The 16,427-nt window shown below is 40.8% G+C and overlaps 1 pseudogene; it reads right to left on the bottom strand.

The window, feature by feature from the left end:
* Window positions 1-8,831: 8,831 nt before the first annotated feature.
* LOC120556517 lies at window positions 8,832-13,319 on the bottom strand (annotated as a pseudogene).
* Window positions 13,320-16,427: the final 3,108 nt, after the last annotated feature.

The raw sequence follows: 16,427 nt of genomic DNA, 5'->3' as shown, positions 1-16,427 counted from the left end.
CAGAGAACTGACTAAGAAAACAAAGGAAAACCAGAAACAGAACTACTGACCAAAACTCACGGACGAGGAGACAGAACTGAACACGGTTGGGAAACTGGGAAACACACAAACAAACAATCATCTGACACTGGACAAGGGGAACACCAAGACTAAATACACAGACTAATGAGATAACACAAGACAGGTGACACAAGGGCTGGGAAACAGGTGAAACACATTAGGCAGGGCAGAGCAATCAACAAAAGGAGGGAAACACAAGACAGGAAGTAAATAGGACAAGACAAGACAGAAAACCAAAGACTTCAAAATAAAACAGGAAACAGAGCACAAAACAGACCACCAAAATAAGACAAGACACCAAAACCATAACAATATATATATATATATATATATATATATATATATATATATAAAAAATTGTGTGCTGTCATAAAAATGCTAAAATATATGTTTACTACCAGGTTTCTCCCCTTCAAAAGAGAAACTTTAGTGAATGAAACCATTCTGATACTTTATCTGTCAAGCAATTGTAACAGCATCAATCAGATGTTTTTCAGAACAGTAATATGCCTTCCTCCTCCTAGAACAACCAGCTTGTCTACATCTCTCATCACAGTCCCTTTGTTTTATGCAATGAAGGTATGTTGCTTCAGTTGTTCCTCTCGGCAGCATCACGCACACCTTTATTTCACCTTCAACTTCGCTCAGATCAAAAGATCGGACTGTGTTGGCGTAGCAACCACTGCCAGTAACTGGTTGGGTTTTATAGCTGTTGTTACCGCCCATGTTTTTCTCTCCTGTCACCATAACAATCCTCCTTTGTCTTTCCTATGACTAGTTGTTTTGATGTCTAAATGTAACTGCAGCTGTAAGGACCATCCACACAGTGACCAGTACCTGGCTCACTGTCATGTTTTCTTGGCTGTTAACTGTAAAAACAGCCAAACTTAACTGTCACCGGACCGGTCTGCTAAACTTTGTCACGTAACCGGTCGGCATATTGGTACGATATGATAGGTGATGGCGTTGTGACATCAAAAGAATGAAATTTTACAAGTTGCACCTTTAAAATTCTTTTGTCATATTCAGCAATGTGAGAAATCTGCTGAAAGACTGTGTTCAGATTATCAGCTGTGATCGATAACGCTGAGTCACTGTCTGAATGTCTCACAGATCGGCAGACGTCACATATCTTTCTGTTCAGGACTCAGAGAGATCAGCAAACATGGCGGTCATCCTCTCTGAACTCTGTGTGTCTCTGTGACCTTTGACCCTCGGCAGACGTGTTGCTTTTCTGCTAATTTCACTTCAACTGAAACACGTTGATTTAATCTTCTTTTGCCGGCTAAATTTAACTGTAACGACCGCTGTCAGGACCCTCACCTCACAGTGACCGGTCCCCAGCTCACAGTCATCTTTTCTTGGCTAAACCTAACTTTCATGTGACCGGTCAGCCGTTACCATAATTTCGCAAGGTATCATACAAATTATTGTGCGTAGGTTTTCGTGCGGCAATATCATCTGAACCTGTTCATGGGAATGCGTTGCACATGTACTGTTTATCTAAGTCACATTTATGCTGACACTGAAGACAAAGGTGAGCTGCTTTCCTGTATAGCTGCAGGTGCAAAGAAGGATGGGCACAGAAAATGTTTCTCAGAACATGTTTCTCAGAACATGGCATGACAATAAACTGTACATTCTACATACTGAAATGATGACTAACCCAGACCCACATGCTGGAGTTGGCTCAGCAGTGAGGCAAAGCAGCTATATTTGTTTCACACATTTCAGCAACAGGGCAATTAAAAATGCTTTACATAAAACACTAAAGAGCAGTTAAAAACAATAAAAAAATAAAAAACTGATAAAATACGAGAATAAAAGTTACAGTGCAGTATAAGAAATTAACAATTATTTAAAGATAGGCAGCATTAAAAAGAAATTTCTTCAGCCTTGATTTCAAAGAACTGAGAGTTGCGGTGGACCTGCATTCCTGGGAGTTTGTTCCAGATATGCGGAGCATAAAAACTAAACGCTGCTTCCCTCTGTTTAGTTCTGACTCTGGGGACAGAAAGCAGACCTAAGAGGTCTGGATGGTTTATAGTGTAGCAGCAGATCAGAAAGAAAGCTGAGCGCTCACTTTTAATCGTTCCTCTTTTGCTCCAAAAACAACCACCAACAAATTTAATTTAAGAAAGTTCTGGCACATCCAGTCCTTAATTTGTTCAATGAACTTACTCAGTTTTTGTATTGGACTTTAGTCCCCTGGTGATAGAGTTATGTAAATATGTGTGTCGTCCGCATAACTATGGTAACTTATTTTGTTGTTTTCCATAATCTGAGCCAGTGTAAGCATGTAGATGTTAAACAGAACGGAGCTTTAGGGTACTCCGTATGTCATTTGTCATATGTCAGATGCATAATTAACTATAGACACAATGTAGTCCCTATTCTTTAAGTAGAATTCAAACCAGTTTAGTACTGCTGTGTCTTCCCGGTTCAGGTCTGAGATTTTCTCGCATTCCACAGCGCTGTGAAGGACTAACCTCCGAGATTACGTTATGTTCTGCCTCTGTTTAGAAGTGGTGAAAGTGGTATCTATAAGTGGGATCACGCTCTTCTTGCCACTTGTTGTCTGAAGCTGGTTGTGCTTTGCATGTGTGGGATTCTGAAACGGCCTTAAATTCGGGAATTGTCATTTGTTTATTCAAAGTCAAAGACAGTCCAAATTTGGGAATTGTCGTTTGTTTATTCAAAGTCAAAGACAGTCCAAAGTAGTGCTACTTTGCAAATTTTTGTGGGTCTGAGGTGTACTTCACATTTCAGCAGTGTTCGAACTATACCGTGGCCTTCGGGGGAGCCCTTCGCATCAGTCTTTGAGATTTCACATAAACAACGGTTAAAGTTACTCAGACTACCGAAGAATACCATAATTCCTCCGTTCAATTAGACCTTAGCGACGCACCCCAAGCTTTCATCCTTAACAAACAGCCATGTATATCGGCTCTTCCAGTCTCTCCACTGCTGGCTGTTCCAATTTAACGGGAGAGAGGAGCAAGAGGGGTTAGGATGGTGACTGGCCTCTGACGAGCTGTTACAACCTCCATCTTCAGCCAGAGAGGACGTTATTTCTTCAGCTTCTTCTTGTTGTTGTTGTTCGCGTTGTCACCCCGACGGGAGGTGTCTAACAGGGCTTGCAGAAGGTGAATTGGTCATATTATTAACATCATGGCTACACAGTTTCTTAGTAAAACCAAAATCAATTAAACTGCCTTGTTTTCTTTTTTGCCATGGCTATATGCTAACTGCAGAATGGATTTTAAGGACTTTGCACGACGATTAATGGCCTCCAATGTTTATGTTTTTTCTACGAATCTTTGAGTTAACATGTAGCCTACTAAACATGAGTTGAATTTGCACCGCAGCGCCGCCACTCCTTGATGCTCATGGCATGTAAGCCTATAGTTCTCTAGTGAATTAGGTTTAAATCGCCGTCATGCATGAATTAATTATATTTTTGCAGTTTTACACATAATAATCCACGATGATCACATTACACAAAACTGAAATTGCACGTTAAAATGACACACTGTTAATATTTTAAGAGAACCTCCCAAAAGTTCACAAATCACGTTTTCAGGGGAGCCACTTCGCTCACTCAGTGTGCAGTGTGAGAGTGGGAGTGGCCAGCAGCAAAAGCCAATGTGGGCTTCTTTTACCGATATATATTTAACGATATCTTTTGCATTTCTAATCCAAACAATGTCAAACTTGGCACTGCACTTACTCGTGCCCGTATCAAGACACCTGTCAAGTTTGAAATTCATCGGACTGGTTCGAGAGATATGCAAATAACAGACACACAGAGACACAGAGACACAGACACACAGACAGACAGACAGACAGACGTTCCTGTAATTTATAGATAGATAGATAGATAGATAGATAGATAGATAGATAGATAGATAGATAGATAGATAGATGGTATTGCTTGCCTTATGTTCAAGTTAATCTCATAGCTTATAGACAGATTTGGTTTCTGTATAACTTCTGTAAATTCTGTATATATTCTGTATAACTTTGACGGCTTTATTATGCACCCTGCAGAATTTATCACTCATTGTGCTGCATCTTCAAGAAAGTGTTTTTTACTAATTAACCATTAAACGGTTGCAGTTTAGGCAACAAAACTACTTGGTTAGGATTAGAAAATGATTGTAGTTTAGGTAACAAAAGGTATGTTTGTTACGTAATGTAAGTTATACACTTAAGTGCATATAAGTGTAAATTACGTACGTGCAGGATGCAATTTGTGAGAAAAAGCAGAGGGGGTGGGCACTTTGCGGCGAAAACAAAATACTTTCACCCTGGAAACGCTTGTTCGTCCCTCGGGAGTGTTTTAATCCCAACTACGATCCTTTTCCTAAACTTAACTGTCATCTCTGCATGACGCTCTCTTTTTCTGGCTAAATTCCATTATCATGGCCCCTGAAAAGACTTTCATCTTACAGTGCCTGTGAACACTCACAGTCACCAATTGGCGGCTAAAATACTGCCGCTGGTATCTCGCTCCACCACATAACGCTACTGTGCTTTCGGGCAGTTGTTGAGGCTCCTCTGCTGAGGATTTTAAAATGGAATGGATATCTTCTGTAACAGACGCGACGGTGGAATTTACACCTCTCAGTTCTCCAGCGGCACCTGTTGTAAACAAATTCAACCCAAGCGTTCTTTGGTGACGTGGTTGATTCTGTTACTGTCGATCATCTGTCTGTTAATCTGATTGGCTCCGAACAGATCCTGTTCGGGCAATAATTGCTCCTCAACGGCGCAAGTCCATCCCGACTTCGAATGTTGTGGGCGGGGCTAAGTTCGGCTGGCATCCAGGCTACGTTTTTATAGTATTTGACAATATTTTGTTTATATTAGATTCTGCTGTTAGTAGTTTTAGGGAAGAGTATATTTGTTACAGATATACTGTATAATCTCTCTCTGTAAAGTGCCCATCTGTTATGATTTGTCACTAAAATTGAATTAAATATTATATTATTATATATTATGTTCAGAGTGAGGTCCGTTGCCGCAAGAAGTCCCTTGAACGTTACCCCTTTAAGTCCCTTTTATCGCTCTTTATACTTTGTCACCTGAGTTCTGCCTTTGCTCCCATCTAGGGATGGGCATGATTACTCGACGATCGATAATTGATTATTAAGAATTCCGTCGATCACGTTAATTTGTTATCGATTAAACTAATGCTGGTTGCATTGCGTAATGTGAGTCTTGAAGCAATTACATTTATTTCACAGTGTGGCAGCAATTAAACATTTTACCACCCAAGGGCAATATTTGACTGCATACTCAGTTACTTGGCTGCGAGTTTCCGTTTTGATTTCAAAAGTAACCATGAAGAGCACACGGCGAAGTGTGGCGTGGGACCATTTTGATTTTAAAAAACGACTTAGTTCACTGCAAACACTGAGAAGCCGTGTAAGTACAACACGGCCATGACTCAAATTATGTAGCTTACCACTAAACAAAGTGCATCCGAGCCAGTCAATGTCGGTGCCGGCCGTGGTGCATCCTGTTCTCAGTCTCAACCTAGCATATTCGGTGCGCTACGGGGAGGAGCTCTGCGATGCTCACACAGCAAGAGAAAATTACCAAAGGGATCTGCAAGTTATTGTGATGGATATTGAGATGCATGGAACCAGCATATCACATTCCGTAGCCATACACCCACACCAGACTGGTAGAAACTCACTACGAAGAACGGAATAAGGTTCCCCGGGCTGGCCAAGTTAGCGCGGAGGTACCTGTGCATCTCGGCAGCGCGGGTGTTTTCGGCGGCTGGACTGACGGTCACCGGGTAGCGGTTGTGTCTGACCTGAAAAACATGCTGTATTTTTGTATTTTCATTCCATTTTTAATTTTTTAAAAGTGAAATAAATAATGAATTTTAATATAAAAATATTAATGATTAATTGATAGTCGATCGTTAATTCTCCCGACGATCGATAAAGAAAATTCTTTCGAATGCCCATCCCTACTCCCATCATAATTACTATAAACACTAAAGGCAAATGCTTGCACAGTGAAGCATTCCAGTTTGGAACGTATTGCCAACAACCAAGCTGCCGTATTTCCTGAGTTGGGAGAGGGACTGGAACTTGAACAACTTGAACAACGTAAATGTTGTTGAACTTGTTGAACTTGAACAACTTCTTTGTTGTTTTTTTTAAATGGATTAATCACATAGATTTACAGTCCAGATGCTATTCTTTTACATTTTAAATGCAAAGGGTTAAAGTTACAAACCTGGTCTAAATACGCACTGCCAGTCAAGGCCTATCAAGCTAAATGTACAAGGAAGTAAATACCCACATACCACGGACTCCAATTATCAGTGTCATTTTTTATGCAATGAATGCTTTGAGAAACCTGAACACCTGCAATTATCTGGTTATTAGTAGGGTGAGACCAGGCAATGGTCCAAGTCATCTGAATATCTAAGAATACATTCACTTACTGAAATGAAACTAATAGTTTGTTCTCATATAATAAATAGACATGTTCTTATCTTTATTGATGTGCTGACAATTTCCAAAATAAGAGATTAGATACATAGATATGATGATTCCACACATGATTAAGATTAAGGTCTCCTGCTAAGAAAGGCAAAGCGCTCGGGCCGCGCATAAATGTCACATAATTTTGGTTTTCCAAAAAAAAAAAAAAAGTCCTTTCCATAGAAATCAGTCCACAGGTTGTTATAGGCAACCAAGAAAGTCACGGAAGGTCTCTGTTTTTTAAGTTACGTTACAATCCGTTCACCCATTGGCAATACAACGTGCCAGTGGGTATATAGAGATATATTGCAAATACTAGTTCATATACCAAACTTGTAACGGTTAAAAACAGAGCCGCGCATTTTCTTTCATTTTGCTAACAAGGGAGATTAAATCCCCCTCATATCGCTCTACTGCTAATAAGATTAGTGCCTAGAACAGGCCAGTATTCACCTGTACTCATTACCCTTACTTCTAATTGTTATTGACAGTATTATTAAAGCAACACCAAAGCACTTTTCCTCTTTGGTCCCCCTACAGGTTGGAAGCGGAATTGTCCCATTATGTCTCATTTGAACTACAGATCCACAACCCTCATCTGGCAAACTTGCATAGTGTGGTTATAGCCGATAGAGGGCCTCAAAGCGAATGCAGCAGTGCCGTTCACCCTGTTACGAGTTGATGATCCACTGAAATGATTTTGGAAACATTATTTTAAGGTACAAAAGAATCCTTGTTGTTGCTTTAATAGGCTGATATTTATACAAAAATTGGCTACATATCACAATTTATTGGGAAAAATCCAAGCAATTTTATTTAAAATCAGACATTCAGCACCCTCATAGAGCGCAAATGGAATGATTCTTTTTGACTGTGAGATTGGCGGTCGAATCAGGCTCCTTAGACTGAATCATCGAATAGGTGAATTCATGAATAATATATACTGTATCTATATATTCGTGTCACCTGTACAAGATATACATAGACACATGCAATAATCATGTCATGGAACTATTGAATTAGTACTGGCACCTGTTTTGGACCAACTCAGGCACTGAATAGGACTACCCTACACACTTTAGGTAGAGCACAAGTAATGCAGCTGGTGCGGTGCCAGCTCTGAACAATAGCAGTGCCAGTAATTCAACATCTTGCCTGGCAATGCTTCAGGAGTCCTGAAATTACATTTATTTACCTGAGGCTTTTATCCAAAGAAACTTGCATTCCGACATCATCTGCGTCATTAGACAAAGGGCATTACACATCTAACTTTTTCAGTTAATTAAAACACAATCATTTAATCATAAACAAAAGGCTTATTTCGTGGTTGACTGGTAACCTCGCCTATATTCTTAGAAAAAACACTGAGGTGGTAATGAATCACAGTCCCACCTTATTTTCCCCTGCAGTTGTGTGTAATTAGAACATCTATTAATAGTCTACATTGTTTTGCTCATTTGTATAATGACTTTTGGATGTTCCATCATTTAAAGCGCAACTATCGCCAAAATGCAACCTAGGGTGTTTTTGTGAACGATACCCGAGTCAAACTTTTGTTTAAAAGCATAATTAGGACGGAAACGCCACTTTTAAGATTTACCGTATTTTCGTTTTTGGTCAAATGGCCTTTTGAATGAGAGTGCTAGGGGCACTACAATGATCGCATCAAAATCACGGAGATCAACTCTTTTTGACTGGCAAAATGGCGGCAAGCAGAAAACCAACTGCTAAAGTGACTTCACTTCACTTCAAAACCTTTCTTTTTAGTAAACTCTGTGAACACAACCAATGTTCTCAATGCTGAATCCATGTGTAGATCCCCTGGTGATACTTGGAGCAAAGTTTCATGTTGTGTCGAACCTTCTTAATGTTTCAAAAATAGCGATTTACCCATCATCCTGGGTGACTCTGCAGACAACATTGTGGAGTACCGTCGCTTTCTGGGCGCCATCTTCTCCCAGGACCTCCAAAAAGCCCAGCAGAGGATGTACTTCCTGCGACAGTTTAACATGTCAAAGACTATGTTGGTGCACTTCTACACTGCTATCACTGAGTCTAGGGCTGCACAATATATTGATTTTTTTATCGTCTTTGCAATATCAACTGCCACATCATGCACATTGCGAACGGCTGCGACATCTCGAGTTAGACAGAGATGTTTTGTGTTGGTTAAAAGAAAATAACTGCACATTACGATGTTACTTTAGACAAATCAAAACAAATAAATAAAATGACATCAAAAAAGACCCATTATTTTACCCATTATGTCTTTTATTGTTCATTATTTGTCTCTTAAATGTGTGTTTCAAACCTTGGAGGTAAAAAATGTGAGTGTATGTAAATATAAAAGTCAAGGCAGGCATTATTTCGTTATGAGCAGACATTTGAATCATACTTCATCAGCAAGTTTATATACTGTATATCAAGTGACTAAAATGTTATTGCCCACAGGAATTTTCTTTTTTCCAAATTTCCAAGCAGCTGATGTGCTGACTAAACCTGTGTACACACTGCGTCACTGTGTGACAATGATTCAAACCACCAGTGTAGTGGTAGAATAACGGGGCTAATCCAACAATTATTTGATGGTCAAAAGTCTTGAAATGTCAGCATGTTTTTAAAAAATGAACAAAGCCGGAATGCATCGAATCATCTCAATAAAGTTGGGATTAATTCATCTTCTTTTGTTAAATAGAGTATGTGGCTGATTAGATGCTTCACAGCAGGCAGAACCACTTTCCACAAGTAAATAAAAAAAATATATTCTGATTAAATGCTTTCTTGCATGTAAACGCACATCTTATATAATGTTTCAAACCACTGATACCCTAAAAAACATACAAAAAAACATTACATTGTAGCTGAGAATCTTTCTCATAATCAGACTGGAGCTAAATGGCGTCTCTGTCTTCAGTCTGTCTCAAAGGTTGGCAGCGGTTGGTATTTAGCTTTGGACCTCCTCGATCTGTAGATCACCACTCCACATGCCAGGAGGCAGCCAACAATGAAGATGATGTTCAGGCCCATATTCAGGCTGGGGCCAGATGCTGAAATGGAAAAAAACAGACTAAATTTAGATCAATAACATGAGATATGTATATTTATATATCAGGCCGGTGTGAATAGCTGTGTCCAATCATAAAACCCATTAAAACAAAATATGAGATTTGAGCGTTTGGATTAGTCAGCATCATCTCCCCGCTGCTGAATTTGCCCACTGAATTAATTTACATACGTGACCTCAGTGTATCTGGTGATTTGATAGTATATGCTGGTGTATGTGCACACTCACCTTGGCTGTCAGAAGTTTTAGCCAGGTGCAAAGGTCCCTGGGAAATGGTGTGGCGGGAAGACTGGGCCACAGCTTCTCTTTTGACCCGAAGGTTCCCTGAGTTGGAGTTGATGCATCCTTGAGAACACCTGCTCCCGCGAACGCCAGTCTCACACAGGATGACCGAGCAAGTGATGTACACCTGCAGACACACAGAGGTAAAGTCGTAAAAAGTTCTATGTACGTTCTAAACAAAGTATGTATGTAATGAAGACTATTGTGCAAGTGCATTTTCATTTAAGTAAGCTCAGCGTTATTTCATGCAGGACATGGAAGTCATATTTCTGCTGATTAAATTATCATTCCTATCATACACACACCAATCACAGCCATTCCTACATCAAGGTGGTGCTTTTTAATGTGACTCCCTCCTCACTGGTCCCTGCTACACTGACGCTGCTTCACTCACAGCTGCTGCCGCTGGCAACGCTTTGCCTCCACCACCCCAGCCTCCACCTTACAAGTTCAGAGTCCTAACATGAATCAAAGTTTAAAATGGTTTGCAATGTCTTTCTTTTGGCTCACTCTTTTTTTTTTACCCAGGGGGGTTTCTGCATGGTGCTTTCTGTTTCAACTTAGCATGCTGCTTGGCTGGTCCAGGGAGCCTTATCAAGAGCGGAGCCATCAGCGCCCAGCAATACTGTATTTCCATTTAGTGCAATAAATGGTTAAATCTATGACGAGAGTGTTCCTGACTGAACTGCTTAATTCCAACTCTCAAAGTCGCTAAAATCTGATATTTTAACACCAACATAAGGGTTTTGATGTCAGTTATTTCCCAACGGTGGGACATTTTGCATTCACACCAAAGAGATGCCATTTAAAGAAGATAAATAATTGTATTTGTTGAACACGGTAGAGTTTTTTTTTTTTTATTTATAATCATGCTATTAAATTACATTTTTAGGTGGGGAAAGGTTGTGAAGATTTAAAGATATAATTTACATTATACATTATAACATACACCTTACCTGTTCATGAGCACCAATGAACTCAAAAGCCTCCATTCCAAATCTGAATTGAGATTTGGAGCTGTTGTAGATTTCCACCGTGTTGTCTCTTACACACCTGTGGCATGATGCAGATACAATGGTTAATAACTGATAAAAAGAGACATTTCTGGTACCAAACAAAAGCCTTTTCACTGCGTACGCCTACCCATTTTCGATGATGGTGTAGCTGATGCGAGAGTTTGGGTTGTCATATGGAGTCGCCTTGCAGGACTCCACAAACAGCTCTGTGTTGGGGATGGAAGTGGTCGCCTCGATCTGCATGAAGATCATCTGTTTGAGGTACACCTCCACTGGGTAAGTGTGCTGCTTTCAATTTGTTTTCTGAACCGCTGGCTCTGGAAGAATTCAAACTGGAAGGTGAAAGCCCCGAAGCCCTTCTCTGTGAAGACGTACGGGTTCTTGTGCGTGAATCCCAGTGTCAGGTTGGTTCGCTTTGGATAGGCGCAGGAAAAGACGATCTCAACGTCATTTTTTCTGGAAATGATTTCAGTTGGGTCACCGGATGTGATCATGTTTTTGAAGATGATGTTGTTTTCATCCTCCTAAAAATGAAAGAGAATTTAATTAGGAGAGGAAGCAATAGGAATAGTTGTTACTACTACAAGTCAATACTTAAATAGTGACATGTAAAAGTCAGACAGTCTTATTAGATTAAAGAATAAATGGTAACACTTTACTTGAAGGTATCTACATAAGAGTGTAGTCATAAACAAGTCATAAACGTTTATGACTTGTTTATAATGTTTATGACACGTTCATGACAGTGTCATGTCACTCTTATGTATACCTTCAAATAAAGTGTAACCGAATAAATTTAAGAAACATTAAATCTTCAAATGTGTTGATGAATGAAGCCGTTACTAGTGAGTTTGGAGACTGATATCTAAAATATAATGCATGATAAATCTATTTTTACATGTTACAACCAAGAAGTTGTTTAAGTTTAGTTTGGTGCCCTCAGCTGTTTCAGCATCAGATGACCAAAATGGTCCATTTTCAACTTGGCTAGCAGACTGGAGCTGACAGTTAGCTTCAGCTGGTAGCACTTCTGGTACTTTGTTGTTGGTTTCAAAATCCACGGTCTATTTTGGCCAATTCTGGCGAGCCATTCATCACTAGTCATAAGTCTAGCTACCAGGCATGCTGACTTTACATTGCTCTCCAACAAAGACAATTTAGCTAAACAAAAACCTGACCAGCCAAAAAAACAATGAAACAAGTTGTGCTAAACCAAAGAGTTTTAAGCCTGGAACCAAGTCAACCAACTACGAGATGAAATGTGACTATAAAACATTAGATTTTCTGCAAAAGAACATTTTGACAATGGAAAAAGGCAAAAGTACAAGATGGGTATATAAACAACCATAGACTTCAATGGTAGCAATTCACTAGGCGGTTTGTGGGTTTGGTAAACATTTCCATAGTAACAGTGAGCTCCACCAAACAGAGACGTCGCTGTCACGCTTAGGATTGTGGGTAGTGTAGTACGGACTTGTGGCATCTACAGGGGAATGGGATTTTCACTTGTGGAACCACATTGTTGAGTTCTTTGATTAAAATAATTGCTGAATACAGATGTGGTACACAGATGTGGTACAGTTTTGCGTCCTGTACCTCTACGGTGGTTCCACATGTGTTCAGCGTCATGACAGCCACCAGGTGGGTTGTGTTGGAGCGTGTTGTCAGGTCGCAGGAAGCTTCGCTGAAGTCGTTCAGATGCAAGTTGCCCTCGTTGTGTCTGATGAGGGAGGACTTCTCCACTTCCACAGTTATCGTTGTTTCATTGCATGTCACAGTGGCTTCTAAAAAAAAAAGGTGAACGTTTATTTGTGTTGGTAAATTACGTTAAACTTGAAATCTATCCACTTTATGACAAACATACGCGACCCATCCATTAAAAAAGATTTAAACTATATCCCTAGAGTTAAAATAAAGTCAACTAACCATCGTATCCTACATCCACGATCACACAGCGTGGCTCTGATTGAAAGACTTGGTAATACCTAGAATATAACATTGGAGAGAATGGATAGTTTAAGGTTCTCTTTAACTTGATGTGATCTCATGCTGGCCCTTTCACTCCATCAGGGTAGCATGCCCTCGGCCATAATCTCTTAACTTTTTCATAAAGGTGTAGAATGTGAAGAGGCAGTGTTGCTCTGTGACCCTGAATTGTCCATCCAAACCAGGATCTGACTGCCACTGGCACCCCAGGTGGTGCCCCATGCACTGGCTCCACTGTTGTTCTTAGATGCGATGGTCTGAACTTAACAGCCAGAGTGGATGGACGCTCATAAAGTGTTAAATGGGCAGCTCCCTCAGGTGCTTGAATTTCCACCACAGAGATCTTACTGGGTAGGTGTGCTCCCCTAAGCCCAGTTTTGGTGCTGTGAAGGCTCCCTTCATGTTGAAAACCCATTTAGAGGACCTTTCTGAGCGCTGACTTTTCAGTTTTTATGCTCCACATATCTGGAACAAACTCCCAGAAACATGCAGGTCCGCTGCAACTCTCAGTTCTTTTAAATCTAAGCTAAAGACCTATCTTTTTGATGTTGCTTTTCCTTAAATAATCTATTTTATTAACTTTAATTTCTTATACTGCACTGTAACTTTTATTCTTATACTGCACTATCAATTTTATTCTTGTTTTAATTTGTTTATTAATGTTTTAAAATTGTTTTAAATTGTTTTCTAACTGCTCTTTAATGTTTTATGTAAAGCACTTTGAATTGCCCTGTTGCTGAAATGTGCTATACAAATAAAGCTGCCTTGCCTTGCCTTGCCTTTCTGGTAAGAAAGATGGTGTTGGAGACAGGTACCCCTTCAATTCACACAACGACATTCCTTCTGAACAACTGTCTACTTTAGTGGTTCTGTATAAAATCAACACAATTTACAAGAATAAATATAATTGTAAATAACACAATAATGTGTACAGTGTATATGAAATATGCAAAACTATATGCAGAGTACACTGTGCAAAGTAGCGCAAACTGGCCAACAGCAGTGAAGTAGCATGACAGTGTACAAGCAACAGGCATCTCGAAGCTGAAACAGCCAAGTTGAAACACAGTCACACTCCCAACGTGTCAAAACCAGACGCTTGGTCAGCTGCCTTTGGCGTCAGTTACTGATGCAAAAAATCTCCTTTAGCATCTCAGTTGGACGCAGGTGACTTGCAACTAATTCCAATATAATCCCATCGGCGACGATTTTTGACTACCTGGGTCATTTTTCAACGTGCTTGGTATCTCCAGCAGAGTTATTATAGTAAAGTAAATATTTAAGTAAACTGAAACTAAATAAAAATTAAAACCTTCAAGAAAAACTAAACTGAAACAATATTGCCAGGTTACAAAGCTAATAAAATAAAAATGAACTTAAATCATTTCAGTTTTAGATTTTTTAGCTATAATATTTCAAGACTGGAAAAAAGAGACAGCATTTATTTCCGTCAACTCTCATTGCGTCACTGAACCACAGAAATTGAACTTTCTGAACTCTGAAACTTGACATGAGATGCTGCCAGTGGCGATTTAGACTCTTTTAGGGGGGCTCAAGACCCCCTAAATTTGATCTCAGCCCCCCTAAAAATTACAGTATAATAATAAAAAACAAATTCTATTCTATATATTTTTTTTAAGCAATTTTAGTGCGAGAGGGAGCGGATCTGGGCGTAATTTGGTTTCCCCGAAGTCCGCGTCAAGTGCCAGAGCTCAGGTCGGGGGAGAGAAAGTAGGGGAGTGGGCAAAGTTAAAATCCAGATAGACACAAACATGTAGCTTATTGTGTTTGTTTTCATTTTAAATTCAAACTTTTCAACATTTTGTTGTTCTTTTTTTCGACACACTCTCACTTTTCCCGACGTTGTTGTCACTTTTTTCCCCCCAAGTTTTTGGTCATTTTTTCCGATGTTTTTGTCGATTTTTTTCGTGCGTTTTTTAGGCTTTTTTCCGACATTTGTATCACTTTTTTTAACGTTTTTTTTGTTTTTTTTTCAAATGCTATAGAATTGAATAAAACATCCAAATCCAATGAAAGTAGTGAACTGATCATTTATTTTACTTGTGGAAAGTAATAGTTGTACGGAACTATCCACGCTATTTTTTTTTGACAATTTGGTTGAAAGAAACCCAAATTTCTTTTGAGAATGGGTCAAATTTGACCTGCGGACAACAGGAGGGTTGATATTACAAGTATTTGTATAATACCCGGGCCCTATTCATGTATTTAATGCATCAGCATGCTTGTTAAATGAACATTACTGTGATGGCTGCAAAGAATTTTGGTTTTGGCAGAACAGTTGTTGAAAATGTCTTTATTAGGCGTAGCCTAATTTGGCTGCAAAAGAATTTTGGTTTTGGCAGAACAGTTGTTGAAAATGTCTTTATTAGGCGTAGCCTAATTTGGCTGCAAAAGAATTTTGGTTTTGGCAGAACAGTTGTTGAAAATGTCTTTATTAGGCGTAGCCTAATTTGGCTGCAAAAGAATTTTGGTTTTGGCAGAACTGTTGTTGAAAATGTCTTTATTAGGCGTAGCCTAATTTGGCTGCAAAAGAATTTTGGTTTTGGCAGAACTGTTGGTGAAAATGTCTTAGCCTTGTCGCAGCTTTCCTGAGTCCCAGCTAGCTAGCAGCTTTCCTGAGTCCCAGCTAGCTAGCATTCCCCCTGACTCTAGGCTAGTTAGCAGTTCCCCTGACTCTAGGCTAGTTAGCAGTTCCCCTGACTCCAGTGTCCCCAAGTCTTCTTGTGTCCCCGAGCTCCCCGAGCTCTCTAGTGTCCCTAGTGTTCCAGAGTCCTCTAATGTCCGTAGTGTCCCCGAGCTCTCCAGTGTCCCCGAGCCTTCTTGTGTCCCCGAAGCTCTTTAGTGTCCCAGAGCTCTTTAGTGTCCCAGAGTTCCTAGAGTCCCGGCCGTGTAGCGGCCCCCCAGATATCCTAGAGTCCCGGCCGTGTAGCGGCCCCCCAGAGTTCCTAGAGTCCCAGGCCGTGTAGCGGCCCCCCAGAGTTCCTAGAGTCCCGGCCGTGTAGCGGCCCCCCAGAGTTCCTAGAGTCCCAGGCCGTGTAGCGGCCCCCCAGAGTTCCTAGAGTCCCAGGCCGTGTAGCGGCCCCCCAGAGTTCCTAGAGTCCCGGCCGTGTAGCGGCCCCCCAGAGTTCCTAGAGTCCCGGCCGTGTAGCGGCCCCCCTGAGTCTAAGCTAGCTAGCATCTTTCCTGAGCCCCAGCTAGCTAGCATCCTTCCGGCCCTCATTGCCTGTCCTGGACATGATCCCGGGGAGCCTCCCCAAGAAAATTTTGGGGGGAGGCAGTACGCCTCCTAAGGGTCGTGTCGGCGGGCCCTCCACGGTCCCCTGGAACGCCATGGCCACCAGAGGGGTCAGCACCGCAATGGCCTCCAGAGGGATCAGCACCGCCATGGCCACCAGAGGGGTCAGCACCGCCATGGCCACCAGAGGGGTCGTCTCCGCCATGGCCGCCCGAGGGTCAGCCAGCTCCGCCGTAGTCACACCTCCAGCCAGC

The sequence above is a fragment of the Perca fluviatilis genome, chromosome 3 (assembly GCF_010015445.1).
Source record: "Perca fluviatilis chromosome 3, GENO_Pfluv_1.0, whole genome shotgun sequence".
Taxonomy (NCBI): Eukaryota; Metazoa; Chordata; class Actinopteri; order Perciformes; family Percidae; genus Perca; species Perca fluviatilis.
This window is presented reverse-complemented; position numbering and strand designations above follow the sequence as displayed.